The sequence below is a fragment of the Athene cunicularia genome, assembly GCF_003259725.1.
Source record: "Athene cunicularia isolate RWA chromosome 5 unlocalized genomic scaffold, athCun1 chr5_part1, whole genome shotgun sequence".
Lineage (NCBI taxonomy): Eukaryota > Metazoa > Chordata > Aves > Strigiformes > Strigidae > Athene > Athene cunicularia.
In genome coordinates, this window is record NW_020799101.1 from 27,009,970 (window position 1) to 27,024,902 (window position 14,933).

The following is a 14,933-nucleotide window of genomic DNA, read 5'->3' on the forward strand; positions in this document are numbered from 1 at the left end:
CCATAGGTGTTTTTTAAAAAAGTAGTTCAGTACAAATTTCTAAGAATGTGTTCTTTCCAACTGAAAAGTATGTGCTGTGCATGTTTGATTTAATGCGAAAAATTTTTATATGATAATGAAATTTTTCTCAGTATAGTTAGTTAATGCAAATAACATTATCACTGAGAAAAATTCTTTGGTTTTAACTGTGAAAGATAATGCAGAGTGGCTTAATTGTGGTCTGATAAATAGCTATGGAAAAGCAAATCCTGGAAGTAACTGGAAAAAAAAAAAGCAGTTTTCAACACCAAGGTAAGATATGCAGAACAATTATACTTTTAATTGTAGTATTGTTCTTTGAGAAAAGATCTTAAATTAATAAAGATTTCTTTTAGATTAATAATAGATTGTGCAGTGTAGTTAATCCTTGTTTATATGATTTGCTACAGTGATTTTAGACAAATTACTTTCAGTACTGTATTTTATAATGCAGTTGTCAAGTACTTCAGCACTTCGTTACTTCTTACTCTATGTAAATGTTTGAAAAGCCCAAGCACTGAAAAGAAAACAAAATATAAATTTTACAAAATTGTATTTCCATGCAAAATTGCATGCATTTTGAAAACTGATCCTGGCTAACATTCATTTCACTGCTGCTCTGTACTTGGGTAAAGTTATGTCTCAATGTGTCTGCAGATTAATTCTGTCAGCCAGTGTCCCTGTACAAGATTAAATTTACTCTAAAAATTCACTACGTATATACATATGTCTCATATACTTATATAATTAATTAAAATTATAATTTCTCAGGTATAGAAATTTTAGATATTTCTGAAAACCAAGTGAAAGTATGAAAAAGCCCGAGTGCCACATTTAGTGTTTATAATAAACTTCTTTTTTGATACATTTGATAAGAGTACATAGTCTTGATGAGATTATTTTATGTTACAGTCACTTTGCATATTGTTTACAGCTTATATAATTGCATGTTCGTACTAAATTGTCCTGATTCTTAATAAAGAAGAGGACTTTGTTTACACAGTAGAACTATTTGCTTTTATCATTCTTTTGCTGCATTCTAAGTCTTTAAGATGAATACCTAAATGTATACAGTAAGCAAATTAAATAAACAAAATGAATATTGCACATTAATTATAAAACATGCTAGTCAGTAAGTAAAATGAAATAATTTTACTGATTTGATGGGTTGCCTTGCCAAGCACCTTCAACATGAACCTTTTAGAAAGGTTGATTTTGAATATTTAGGGAAAAACAGACTTGTAATAATTTACTCATAAAATGTCATTCCTGTAAAAAAAAAATCAGTATGATTTACAGTACTGATTGCCAGCTGAAATTTTGACAAGATTTATGCTCTGGTTACTAACCTGCTTCCCCAAAACAGTGCAAGTCTGAATAGAATTTGGCCCGTTTATGTTTAATGGCTGAGTACCGTGTAAGGCTTACACATTTAAAATTTATGATAGAGCATTACAAAGGATTGCTTTGTACATTGACTTAGGATTTCTAGCAACATAAAAGGCTGGTTTATTTCAGCGCTTCTAGTAAAATGCTGTGGTTCACCTTGGAGACATCATTTTATATACATGTTGTATATAACTGTTGCTTTCTTATTACAACATGGAGTATGAATGAGTATTTCAATTTTGAAGAAAGAGTTCCTCCCTAAGTTTCATCACCTTCCTGTTTCTTTTCAGATAGTAAAGATCAAATGCATTTTACTACATAGTCAACTGTATGCCCATCATAATAATATTTCAAATTTCTTTTAGGCATACATCAAAATAATACGTCCTCTGGCTGTACTGCTTAAGAAGCACTTCTCTACCTTTCACTTTAGCTGTAAAACACTTAAATAAGAAAGCATTCATACATGATTTTAATCAGTTGTAGATAATAGACACTAATGTTAAACAGAAAGTTATTGAGTTCTCAACTGAGAGATAAAAGATTGCAAACAAAATGTACTTAGAAAAGTGTTGCATTTTTGTACCATTAATTTAGGAATGAGTGGCAACTCCATAACTTCAAGAATGTGTAACTTCCACAATAAACTTTATTTTGGGGTGTTTATGACTGAACTCAGCCATTAAAAAATAAACTAGAGAAGCTGTGAAGTCTTTTTTTTGGCAGTTTTTTAAAATATGTATTTGAAAAAATAGCTCTGCTTTCTTGGGGCGTACATAAATAGAAGTTAGTGGTTTACAGACACATTTTTCTAAACTTATAAACCAAAGAGTGTTTTGTTTTACAAGATGCAGTTTTAGAAACCTGTAGTTCTTAAAATTATCAGTGTTAACAAAATAGAATCTTAATTTTTTAAAAATACTTAGCTGACTTCTGTGAATGCTATTCCCAAAGCAAACTTTCCTGAGCCATATCATGCCATTAGTTTCTAAGCAGAACAGAAGTTAACTGGAAATATTTTTTTAAGGGAATCTGGTACAATATGGTGTACCAACACCCTTGGCCTGTTTCTTACCTTCCTCATATTACACTAATGACTTCAGTTAAGTTGCTTGTGATTTATAGCGGTGCAAGAGAAACATCGGATCGGTCATGCTTTTAGCAGCTCCTTCTACAAAATAGGATGTGAAACAATACCTTCACTACTAAAGTCTGGTCATCTTTGTTCCATGTTTCACAGGAAAAATTGATGGCTTGATTCTGAACTTGCTGAAATCTGTAAAAGTAAGACTTTTCTGTCAACTCCAGCAGGTGTCGAGTCAAGCCCTTTGTTCTGATCCTGCAAGGATTTATGTGCATACTCCAGTATATCCATTAATTTCACATAAGCAAGTCATTGCTGATTTGAGGCCCCTGAGTTTTAGCATTATTTGTATTTTTATTTCTTGTACTTATGGTTCCATTGTAAGTTGTAGTTGCATCACTCACAATCAAGATTTAAAAGCTATTTTTCATTCTTTGCAATTTTTAGTATTTATTTCTTCTTTGCAGAAATATGCATGAATTTGGAAATGTGCAAAAGAAAATTAGCATAAGAAAAGATATGGATAGATGGAGGCTGAGGGGTAAAAATTATCATCATTCATAGGGTATATGAAAAAAATATAAAAAATATATAAATATAAATTATATAAATATATATTATATATAGAGAAATTAAATAATAAAGTTAACAAAAAATGTAGTAGGTAGAAGGATAGCAGATGACTGCAGTTTTTTTCAGCTGCAACACTTAACCTCTTCTGTTTGGAGTGGCTGAGAACCTCACAACATTGAATGTGTTTCTCCTCCTGGCATCACTGGGCGGACAAGAAATATCATTGGCCCCATTTTACAGCAAAATGCTGGGGCACAGAATCTACATGCAAAGTTATCCACATTATTTCAGAGACTTCCAAGTTTGCATGAGCCTCTGCTCTATCTGTAAGCCATTGTACTGTCATCCCTTAGCTGAATTCCTTCTTGCTACTAACAGGTAATGTGATGATACTAAAATTTTTTTGCAGCACAGGCAAGAAGGAAAGATTCTTCTCCCATCTTAAGTAGCAAAAATGAACATAAAAGTGACATTTATTTTTATTAGTCTCATTTGAAGTCATTTATAAAAGTGTATTAGTTATCTGAACATCACATTCTTCAATCCTTTCTACTTCATGCCTTCAGGTCTGTGCTTCCTGAGTTTCTTCCTAATACCATCCTGTAATCTTTCTAGCTTTTACCCATGTGCTTTTACAGTTGGGCAAAGGCAATATGAGCTGTGGGTACTTTGGTGCAATGACTATATAGCCTAGTAAATAACACCTGCAACTAGGTATGTGGCTGTTGCCAAACACAATTTCTAATTATGTTTCACTTTTATTAAAATCTGATAAGACTATTAGACTAAAAAAGTGTCTAGCTTGACTTCCCAGCAGCTGATTTTTTTAAAAAAGCAAAATGGAAGAATCCTGTATATTTAAGATATCTATCCCTCTGATAAATGTAATTGAAATCGGCCAATGAGTTCAAGGTGTTCAGAATAGCGGAGGTTCGAAGGTATCTCTGGAGCCTGTCTAGTCCAACCTCCTGCTTAAAGCAGGGTCAGCTAGAATAGATTGCTCAGGGCCGCGTCCAGTTAGGTTTTGAGTATCTCCAAGGATGGTGACTCCAGAATTTCTCTGGGCAACCTGTTCAGTCTTACACTTGCAGAATACTCTTATGTGAAACAGAAGTTCCTGTATTTCAGTTTTTCCCCCTTGCCTCTTGTCCTGTCAGCTGGGCACCACTGAAAAAGGGCAACCTCCTGCCCCATGAGGTATTTGTACACATTAAGATCCCCCTGAGTCTTCTCTTTGCCAAGCTAAACAGTACCAGCTCTCTCAGCCTTTTCTGGTATATACATCAGAAGCTCCAGTCACTTAATAACTTTCAGGGCCCTTTGTTGTACTCACTTCAGTTTGTCCATCTCTCTCCTGTACTCTTCAGGTACAAGACTGTACATGTTTTCTGTAACAGTTCTTACAGTTCAGTACTGTTGACTGTATGTAAGCTTTACTTACTCACTACTTAGTAAGCACTAGTGGTAATTATTGGTTTTCTACATCAACCCCAAAATGATCAGGCAATGTGACTTAAAAGTATATTTAATTTGATATTTACCTCTTCATAAAACACTAAGATGTGCAGAAGCTAGAGGAAGAAATACTAGCAAACACTGTAAAAATACTTTGTTGGTTATGCAAAGAACAGCATCTTCTGTCACTAACAGCACTATCCATTGTTTGGGATATGTGAATTTGTGTAAAGGAATTGACTATGTTGAAGAAAAATAATGTTGGAATCTAGTCTTCTGATTGTACCTGAATTTTTAAGGAGGTTTATGCAGGCTACTGACTTCCCTTTCACACAGAAGTGACACGACCATATGTCATTTCAAACTTTCTGAATGTATACCTTCAGTGTGTTTGTGAGTGCAAAAGTAGAACACTGTAAATAATGTATATGACTATATAAAATATAGTTATAACTGACTACATATTATCTAAAACTATAAAAACATGAATGATCTGTAAAAATGTTTAAATCCTCCCCTTTTGAGTCCATTGTGCTCTTAGGCATAGCTTGTTTTTAAAGATGCCACTTTATTCCTTAGCTGTGCACCGTGCCATTCTAGAAATTGTTCTGTAACATGGGCGTTACATTCTTTTTTCTGATTTGAGTAGTTTAATTTCGAAGGAGAAATGTAATGCCTATGAACTGTGCCCATTTTTAGATTTTCATGTTGTAGAATAGGTTCCAGTAAGTTACATGCACTTACACCTTATCAGATTTGATTTTTTTACATCAATATTTGAGTTACATGTCACTTGGTTAAAGAAACATGGTGTATTCAAATAAAGTGACAAGTAGGAGAATAGCATAGAGAACAGGCATAGCAAAGTCAGGCAGACTTATGGGAAAGAGAACAATTCTAACCTCCCACAAAAATCACCTGTGAGGATTTCTCCAGTTGTGTCTAATTCCATAAATATATTAATTTTTGAATTTTACAGTGGTCACCAACTGGTGCTGCCAAACAAACTCTGAATCTATAATGTCTGTCTAGCGATCATTTATTTCAATAAACGGTGCAATTTATGGTATAGCATTTTTGACAACAACAATAAGCATAATGAACTATGCCCTAAATGGCATTTTATTAGAAATAGAAATATAAATTATTTAAAAAACAAAAGTCTTGTTTTGTAGGATACTTGTGTGTCAGAATTCTTGCTGATCATAATACACTTTGGTATGCAAATAGTGATGGCAGAATTCTCTTCAGTCAGAAACATTTTTAGTGAACCTGGAATTAGTGGCCTAAATTAAAAAGTGTAATTCTGAACTTTAATTAATGTTTAGCTAATTTAATTGAAGAAAAGAAAAAAACTAATTCTCTAATTAATTACTGATTCTCTAATTTAAAAGCAGAAATACGAACAAAATTATTTTTAAATAATATATATGTAAGTATATACATATTCAAATGTGTTTTTTTCACTTATTTTTACAGTGTATCAAATTACTTCCTCACCCAGATAGACTACAGCATTTTCCTGAAAACATTTTGTTCATTTGTTTTCTGGGTATGCACATAAACTTAAAGGTCCAAGTGTTTAGGAAAACTGAGCTCCCAAAGTTGGGTTGGATTTTTAAATCGGTTCCTGAGAGTATGCACAGATGTAGATCACCAAATGAGGGTTGCTTTCTTCTAATTTCCTTTGTCCCTAGCTTCTTGAGTAATACAAGCAATTAACACACTGCACATGGATTTACAAACTCTAGTCGGGTGATAATACTGAGTACACTAACAGTTTAGAGAGGGCAAAACAAATGTAGGGGAGTAGTCAGTGGAGAATTGATAGAAAAGTTTTCAGCAGAAAAGCATTTTACAGTATTTAGTTTACAAATTATAGTGTGATAATTATTTATTAAATCAAAGCATCAGTTTCCCTCCCTCCCTTTTCAGGGGGGTCATGAGCAGTAGCAAAGCAAAAATTATTTGATGGTAATGGGAGATGAATGCCTGTGGTTCAGTTTGGTAAAGCAGATGTAGATTAATTTATGGCATTCAGGATCTACTAGCACCTATTCTCATGGATTTGACTGATTTTTCAATCATGATTCATGGGTTGTGAATTGAGAAGATGCAGAACGCTAACATACTAGTGAAGTTCATGCAGATAAAAACTCAGTAGCAAAAAGCTGTTGGGATTTTCTCAAGGTAAAATTACAGGTGATCATGATTCCTTAACTAAATAAAACCTTTCACATAGTAATGTTGAAGTCCTTTGGCTAATTATTTGAAAGTAATTCTCATGCTCATCTTTCACAGACAGTCTAAGAATTTAGGCAAGCAATATATATTGAAGTGAATAGTTTATACAAAAATGTGTGAAAACTAAGTAAACAATGTATGTTTTGCTAGTTTTACAGGTATATGATGCTGTTCCCAGATCAGTATTTCCCCAGTTTGCATCAGTCATTTCTGATGCATTCATATGTTGGAGTAAAACTATTGTGCTTCTGTCTGCACAAAGGGCCTCTCTTACTGTGTTACTTCTCAGTTTCTTCTTGAGTTGAGAGATAGGTGAGTGCTACCCGGCATTTGTCAGTGCTGTGCTTTTTGTCCAGTGATATACACAGGGCTCAATTTAAAAAACTTGTTCTTCATGCATTTATTTTTTACATTTCTAGATAAGTTTAATGGATCTGTTCCATTAAAAATATGGCTACAGAATATCTACACATTAGGGAGATTTCATATGGCTCTTGTTGCACCTGAAAAAATAATTTCATTTTCAGCACTAAATAGAGAGAGAACAGCATCAATGTTCATAGTTTTACATTTTAACGTACCAGGTGAGAGAGCTACTCTTCAGAATGGTTGTCATGCTAGTTTCAAAAAATACAAAAACACGTGGGCTTTCTAGAGTTGAACAGTCCATGCTGGCTGAGTGCCAGTATAAGTAAAATGTGTGGAAATGTAATGGCCCGAAGCAAGCTAATAAATGACAGTGTCGCATGAGATCTTCAGGGAACAACAAGAATATGCATGTCTTAAATTTTTATTTGTGCTTTTGGAGAATATGCGATGTATTTTCTAATGCATTTGATAAGAAAAAAATAAAAGTGCCTTCAACTGAAAACAGATATGATTTAAGTTAAAAGAAAACAGTAAGGTATAAGATCTAAAATTGGAAAATACTGTCTATTCAGAAGTAACAGCATTAGTAAATCGAGGCTTTTGTGAGTTAATATTCCTACTTCTAGGCTGCGCATATACAGATACAGATCTGATTTATTGTTCACAAAAATAGCAAGATACAACAGGTGGATGTCAGTGATAAATTAAGATGTAAAGAAATGGAAAAGAATAAGCAATTATAATGCAGTGATGGTGCTATGTATGCAATTTGAGTATAGCTGTAGCCATCTGAGTTCTGCAGTCACCATGGCTTAAACTATCATTACTTAAGTTTTACCCTTTTGTTGCCATTATATAATGTGTGCATTGCCAGATTCCTTGGATATGTGCTGGTGTGACTTCATCTGATGTTGACTCAGGAGTACTGTTTTGATTAATGTTTATGTTCTCTGCACACGTCTGTTATATAGCACAGATTCAACATTGATCTACAGAGAGGCAAACCTTACCAGCTGGACTTTGATTCTGAAACATGATGATGTCCATGGCAAATCAGTATTCAAAAACTATTTAATGAGAAAATGTCCTGATGGTCTAGTTTGCAAGAAAGGAAAAAACCCCAATGTGATTGTGATAGCACTTGAGAATGTTGAACATTGGAAAACTTACTGTACTTAAGTTAGAAGAAAGGTTGCTGTTCCTAATACTTCTTTACTCCTTCAAAATTCTTCTATTTTTAAAGTGACAAGAGGCTTGTTTGTTTTTCTAAAAATGAATAATACCAAATTTAGTTGATGAATGCTATTGTTTAAGACAAACTGTAATAGTTCAGAAGGCTGTTTCACTTTCCTCGGAACAGTTTTCCATTTCACAAAACCTCCCTATTTTTTTCCCTACATTTTTAGTCAGAAATGGGTTGCTTTGCAGTACAGGTTTGTACAATTATTATAAATAGTCAGGTGCAGAGGCACCAGCCATTATTTTTGAGGAAAACAGTGAAGTTTTCTTCATTTGGTCTCATGGTAGGAAACCAAATAAAAGTTGCAATCTAACCATTTATAAATTAATGACCCTGCAACATATACACAGTGTTTATTCATGTACCTATGCATATACCATAAAAATGGTGGTAATTAGCTACACAGATGATATCCTCTCCACTCTAAGTATCAAGTTTCAATGCTCTCCTGCAACTCAGTAGTGCAGGTCAGCTTTCTTGCAGACTTTCCTATTGGAATGGTTCCAGAGTGCAGGGCTTCTGGAGGTGGTCTTCTTCTAAAGGATTTTTATGTTTTCTGCAAGAATGAATTCTCAGAATTCACTCTGAATGAACAGACTAATTTTACACTGATAGGCTCTCCAAGATGGGAACATGTAACCTACAAATTAAATATGTTGTTACTTAGAGTATATGCAGTATTAAGTTCCAAGTGTGGAATATAAGGAATATCAAAACAATTCTATATTAGGAACTGGGTGTTCCTAATGGCTGCTAATGCCAAAGTTTCTTTCTGACTAGCATTTTGGGTTTTTTCAAGTCCCTTGGGTTTTTCATGCTTTTTGTAACTTGATGTGTCCCTTTACCTGGATCTGTCATGTCAGATAATGTCCTGTAATGATAATGTAAAAGGCAAATGCTGTGTCTTCAGGAATTTTACAGGAAACTTTTGCTTATTTGATGTCATAGTGTAGAAGCAGCATATGTCCTCATTTGCTTCATGCAAACAAGCTGATTCTGATCCTCACAGGGTGGATTTTGCAGGTCTACCTGTTCCTAACTTTCACAGCTCGAGAACTTAAACTTGCCTTTATACAGGAATTCTAATTTTCCTGGGGTTTTTTTGCAGGGAGAGGATGGACATGACTTAGATATGATATAGAGCTTCCTTGTTAGCATCAACAGTAGTGTGGCCCATTATGGTGTGGCAGAGGCATTCTCTAAAGATTATTAAGTCCCTCTAAAAAGACCGTAGTTACATTGAGATTTACAGTTATCCTTCTTTACTTGACATGTAACTGACCACCTGTCATTGATTAGAGTTTAGATTAAAGAAATAAACAAGGGGATTATAGAAACCTCACTTGTTTTGTGGATTAATTTTGCACTGAAAAAAAATCTCATTTTATAAAACTAAGTGGAGGAAATGTGTCTTCTGTGAGAGAGAATCTTAAGGAATTCATAATTACTTTCAGCATATCAGAACAAGGGCATTTGCTACCTGACCAGCAGATGTTTTCTCAAAGGAAGTTGAAAATATCTATCAGTACAGTTGGTGGTGGTAAGTTCTCAACCTTCCAGTGGAAAGTTATTCCTTCTTAATTATTTATGTTTTTAAGACATTTGTCTCTTGGCAAGTTCAGTGTTACCAGCCTCTGTGCCTCTGTTGAAGGATTATTGCTCTATCTTTGTGTTAAATACAGCTACACCTTTCCCCCTTCTTTTTCTTCTTTGATGTTTGTTTTGTTTTGTTTTTTAATGCTGGCAAGCTACTGATGTAATTAAGTTTTGGAAAATAGAGTGGGTGTGGGTGCCTGAAAATGTTAAAGACAGGTTAGTTCTAGACATGGCTTTGCATGTTGACATTTCCCAGTTAACACACAGCTTCATAGTAGATTTCTCTTGAACCTTTGCCATGACATACTGCCAGCAAATGGGAGTGGTGAAAAATACTGGGAAGACCAGTGACTGCTAAAATAACACAAAATAGTAGTGCTGTCATCACCTGTTGCCACAACATAGAATTCAACAAAAATTCAATGCAGTAGAAGACCCTAGAATATTTGACAGCATTGTGTCTACAGGTCATGTTCAAGAAAATATTTAATCTTTTTTTATTCTATCCACAGATCCTTGATAATCAGTGGTTGTGTTTTAGTAGCCTTGGCACCAAGAATCTAGTACCTTACTGGTATACATTAGCAGACTTCTCTGAAATGCTAGGAAACTGCTTCCATTTTAATAAGCAGGGGATTGGGTCCTGAGTATCTTTTCATACAAAGCACTTATTTTAGGCCTTATTTTATAATTGTGGTTAATACTGGTATTGCAGTCCTACAGTAAGTGTCATTAGTATTGGTGGGACATTGGAGAAGAAAAAAAAATATCCATATAATTTTAGATCTCTTTGCAGAACTGCCCCTGCAGGAGAGCTGAGCACGCACACGACCAATGTGATCAAGCAATGCCCGTTTATTAAAACTAAGAAAGCCCTTTTATACTGTTCTCCCACACACATGAGTAACATGCAGTACAAGTCCTCAAGATTGGACAGTTAACTCAACCCGCGCTTTAAACCTTCTTATGACTGGATAAAAAGTGCCACATCAGCCTTGCCAGGCTTCCTGCCTTGTGGAACTTCCTCTTCCGTTCCAACCCCTTCCGGGGGTTGTTTGTCTTGTCGAGTTTCTCCTCCCTCATTCAGGGTCACATCCTTATCACATTCTTGCTCGGCTGAGGTTCTTATCAGTCTTATTCTCACGCAGGATTGCTCACATGTCCATTCTCTCGTAGAAAGCCCTCTTGAATCCCAACACTGCCCCGACTGCAATACTGCTTTGCTTTGATACACCAAAGTTGAAAACATTCTTCTTGAGACATCATATGGAATCTGATCCTGTCTCCATTGTAGAAAAAACATATTTACAAGCTTGAGTGGAAATTTTGGACAGCAACAAATCAAAGATGAGATATATTTCTTGTACTGCAGAATTATTCAATTTCTAGTTACCTGTGTAAAGTACTATGAAATTGATGAGCACTGCCTGCAAAATTTAAGAACAAAATTTTAATGAAAACCCAAATCTTAAAATGGCACTAGATCAACCTAATTTTAACAGTAATGTATTGTGGTGTTGTTGTGTCATGTTGTAACTACTGGTATAGGCAAAAAAAACCTCAACAAACAATGTATTTGAAAATCTCAAGAACATTTAGACACTGGATTCAAATCTAAACTTCTACAGCATTAACATTTGGGTTTTTTTTAATTAAGTGAAATACTGCAGGGAGCCACATTTATGAAATAGCTGATTCTGACTCTGTAAAAGATGAAGGTTTTCTGTTGTGAAGCTGGTTTTGATACAGTTATACTTGAAATTTTTGTCTGTTTTTCCCAGTAAAGTGGAAAAATCCCATTAAATTTAATTGTTGATATTAAAGATGAAGAGGAATGAAGAAAATATAATTTGAGTCTAAATTATAGCAATTGAAATGGGGGAAAAATCATCGCCTTAAATATGCTTTTAAGTAGTATTCTTTGTTAAACATTAAAAAGAGCCTGTTTTACGAAAATTTTTCAGTAGCCATCTGGAATGGACTTAACATTTGTACAACAGTAGTTTACTGTACTTTTGGATTGTATTATAAATATTTTTTCACTATGCAGTGAACTAAAGATAGTTCAGGTTTTCATTAAAGTTTTATAAAGCCTTATCAGTGATGGAGTTGTTTCACAGCCAATGGAAAAATCAGGGATTTTTCAATTTACATTGCAACAACGAGTGGAGAGGTTGGAAAAAACCTGTTCCAGCTATCTTGACGGGAACCACTACTTTTTCAGAAAAGTCCTTCAAACACAGATTAACAAAGACAGTGCTAGAAAGCCACTTTGAAAAACTAAAATGGACATGATTTGATATGCTAAGATACAGCAGTTGTTCAAACCTACATCTCATTATAGGCTAATTCTGAAATTTTTGCTTGTATTGCCCTTGGTCAGTTGTCTCACTCCCCAGGCAATGGCCATCTAATACTGAGCTTTCCCCTGATGGCAAATTAGCTAGTCTTTTTGCCAGGTTTCATGTATTTCTATGTGTTATATGTGGGGCAGCATCACTGATTTGAAACATAAGTCCATAGTAATAAGTAGTGTTTTACAACATATACACTTTATTTTTTGGTATGTTTTGTATAAAATACTACTCACAGATCGTGAACAAAAGATGCCAACAGGAATTACTGATCTTTGCTGTTTCTGAAAAGTTTCTGCTCATACAACCATTCAATTGAAAATGTTGAAACTTAGTGAGGAAGATGAGGGAGAGCTCACCCTAGGATAGCTGGTCACTTTGTCACTGTATGGTTCACCCCAAAGTAAGAAATTTCACAATATGTTTTTTGCATTTACATTTTTTCATGCATTGTTGAGTTCAGCTGTTCCAAAAGCAGGCTGCTCTAAGAGTCTCAAACACTAGTTGTTCCATGTCTTTTATGTATATTTTTGACAAAATTTGCATGTGTTTTTATTTAATTATTTAGTATATTTTTTACACAGAAGAATGATTTATGTTTATTGATTCAGAAGAAAAGTAAGATTTTCCTCTATATTATATAAATGTTTTGTAATGGTAATCTTTTAGGAACATTTCCATTCCTGCTGTTGGGTTTTTCTTGGGCAAGCTTTTCTTTGACCTTTTTAATACTTTACGTACAGAGTTCTAGTTTGAAATTTTTGAGCCCCAGAAGTGTCCCAGTCAAAGATGACATATTTTCAGTGTAACATGGAGTGATGCATACATAGGAAACTGTTATTATCTATATTACACATTCAGCATTACTATGCCCATTTCTATTTGTTTTCTTCACCTGAGCTGGAACTGGTAATGTCATTTCATTATTCATATATCTAGATACTTTAGTATGTGTTTATATTGATGGTACAAAATATGGAAAAAATCCATATCTCGTTGATAATTATTCAATTACTCTTAACTTTAAGACATACATGACAAAAGTAAGCATATTGAATTGTTTTTTAAATCCCCTTTATTTTGTTTATGAATGTTTCATGTTTCTCCTTTTGTTATATATGGAAGTAGATTTGACTCCTGTTTTTAATCAAATCTCTTAAATGAAAGATGAAAGGTGCATGCCACTTGAAATAAGTGATGAACAAGTCTAACTTTCAACTACACCGTTTGGGTCAAGTACTTTGTACGGTACTAGAAAAGAATTTTGAGAAGAATGAAGTTGAGGTGTAACAATAATCTCTCAAGGTTCATACTTTGGGAGAAAGTTACTTCTACATACTGCTCATAGTATAGACTTTTCTGGAAGAATAAAGGTTGGCTTCTAGCCATGCCTGCTTGCTAGCTCAGTGTACATACACTGAGGCAGGCTACTTGACTGTTTATGTACCTCAGCACAACTGTCTTTGATGGTGTGCTGACTTGTTTGGAGCTGTGATTAGTTAGAACTTCCCTAGGAAAGACTAGAAGGTTGATATTTTGGAAAAGAATATGGAGGTCAGAAATTGCTATTACATACACAGATAGAGATCGAGGGATAGTTTAGACTACAGAATCAGTTTTCAAAAACTTTCTACTTTTCATATGTATCTTTTATATAGTTTTTCTTGTTGTTAGCTAATCCTTTGTGAAAGGACCTAACCCAAAATCCAGAAAATTTGAAGAGATGCTCTCCATCTACTTCAGTGGCTGTATATAATGCCCTGTGTGATCAAGTACCAATAACTTGAGTCGTTTAGAATACACTGTAGCTGTTGTGTTAAGCAGCTTTTTTATTCCACAAGGCCTTTAGTTGGATGATACAAGCATTTAGTGCAGCCCTGACTGCTGTAATATACAAGAACTGCTTATTGATCACGCACCAATGGCAGAACTTTCTCCTTAGTCAAAATCCTACTGAAAATAGATGTGCATTCTGTGCAAAGTGGAGAGGTCCCTTAGTAATGGGATCTATGTTAAAAAAAGGTACTGGAGAGGACAGGTATGTGACTTTCTTTTTATAAAGAGTGCCACAGTTCCTGGAAGTGCAGCATACTGTGCTAGCAAAAGAGGTGTTTTCTTGCCTATCGGTTTTCTTTAGGTGATCTTTTCTTTGGATGATATTTACTCATTGCAATGCTGAGTAGTATACAAAGGACCATAAATAACAAAACCTAAGCTCAGGAACCATTCTATTTTGACTCTCCAAATACTGAGCAGTTTGTAGCATTTGGAGATAAATTCAAAATAATAATGCCTCAGGTAGTATTTCCACAGTGAGACCAAAGATTTTTTTGAAGTCCTGTATTTAATATTTTGAATTTACATTTTGTTGAAACTCTTGTAACGGTACAGTCCTTAAGGACAGGTCAGAAGGCTTATAGGCTGTTGAATGTGTGACAAAGAGGCCATAAAGAATCTGGTCAGATGTAGCTAATTAAAGGTAAATGAAGGACAGCTGCTTTTTATGTTTCCAGCACATCTTTGATCTGCTCTACCCCTCAGACCTCTGTGGACAAGGTAGTTAAATACAAACTAGGAGGCCTATTTTAAAGACATTAAAGCCCTCCAGGGC

At 34.5% G+C, this 14,933-nt stretch overlaps 1 protein-coding gene across 1 annotated transcript in view; it reads left to right on the top strand.

Annotated features, from left to right (window-relative positions):
* The first annotated feature begins 240 nt into the window (after positions 1-240).
* Positions 241-14,933, top strand: part of SLC25A21 (solute carrier family 25 member 21) — a 140,590-nt gene continuing 125,897 nt past the window's right edge. Inside the window, exon 1 of the mRNA XM_026849780.1 lies at positions 241-291. The gene's annotated coding sequence lies outside the window, so the exon portion shown is untranslated. The remainder of the gene's footprint in view (positions 292-14,933) is intronic.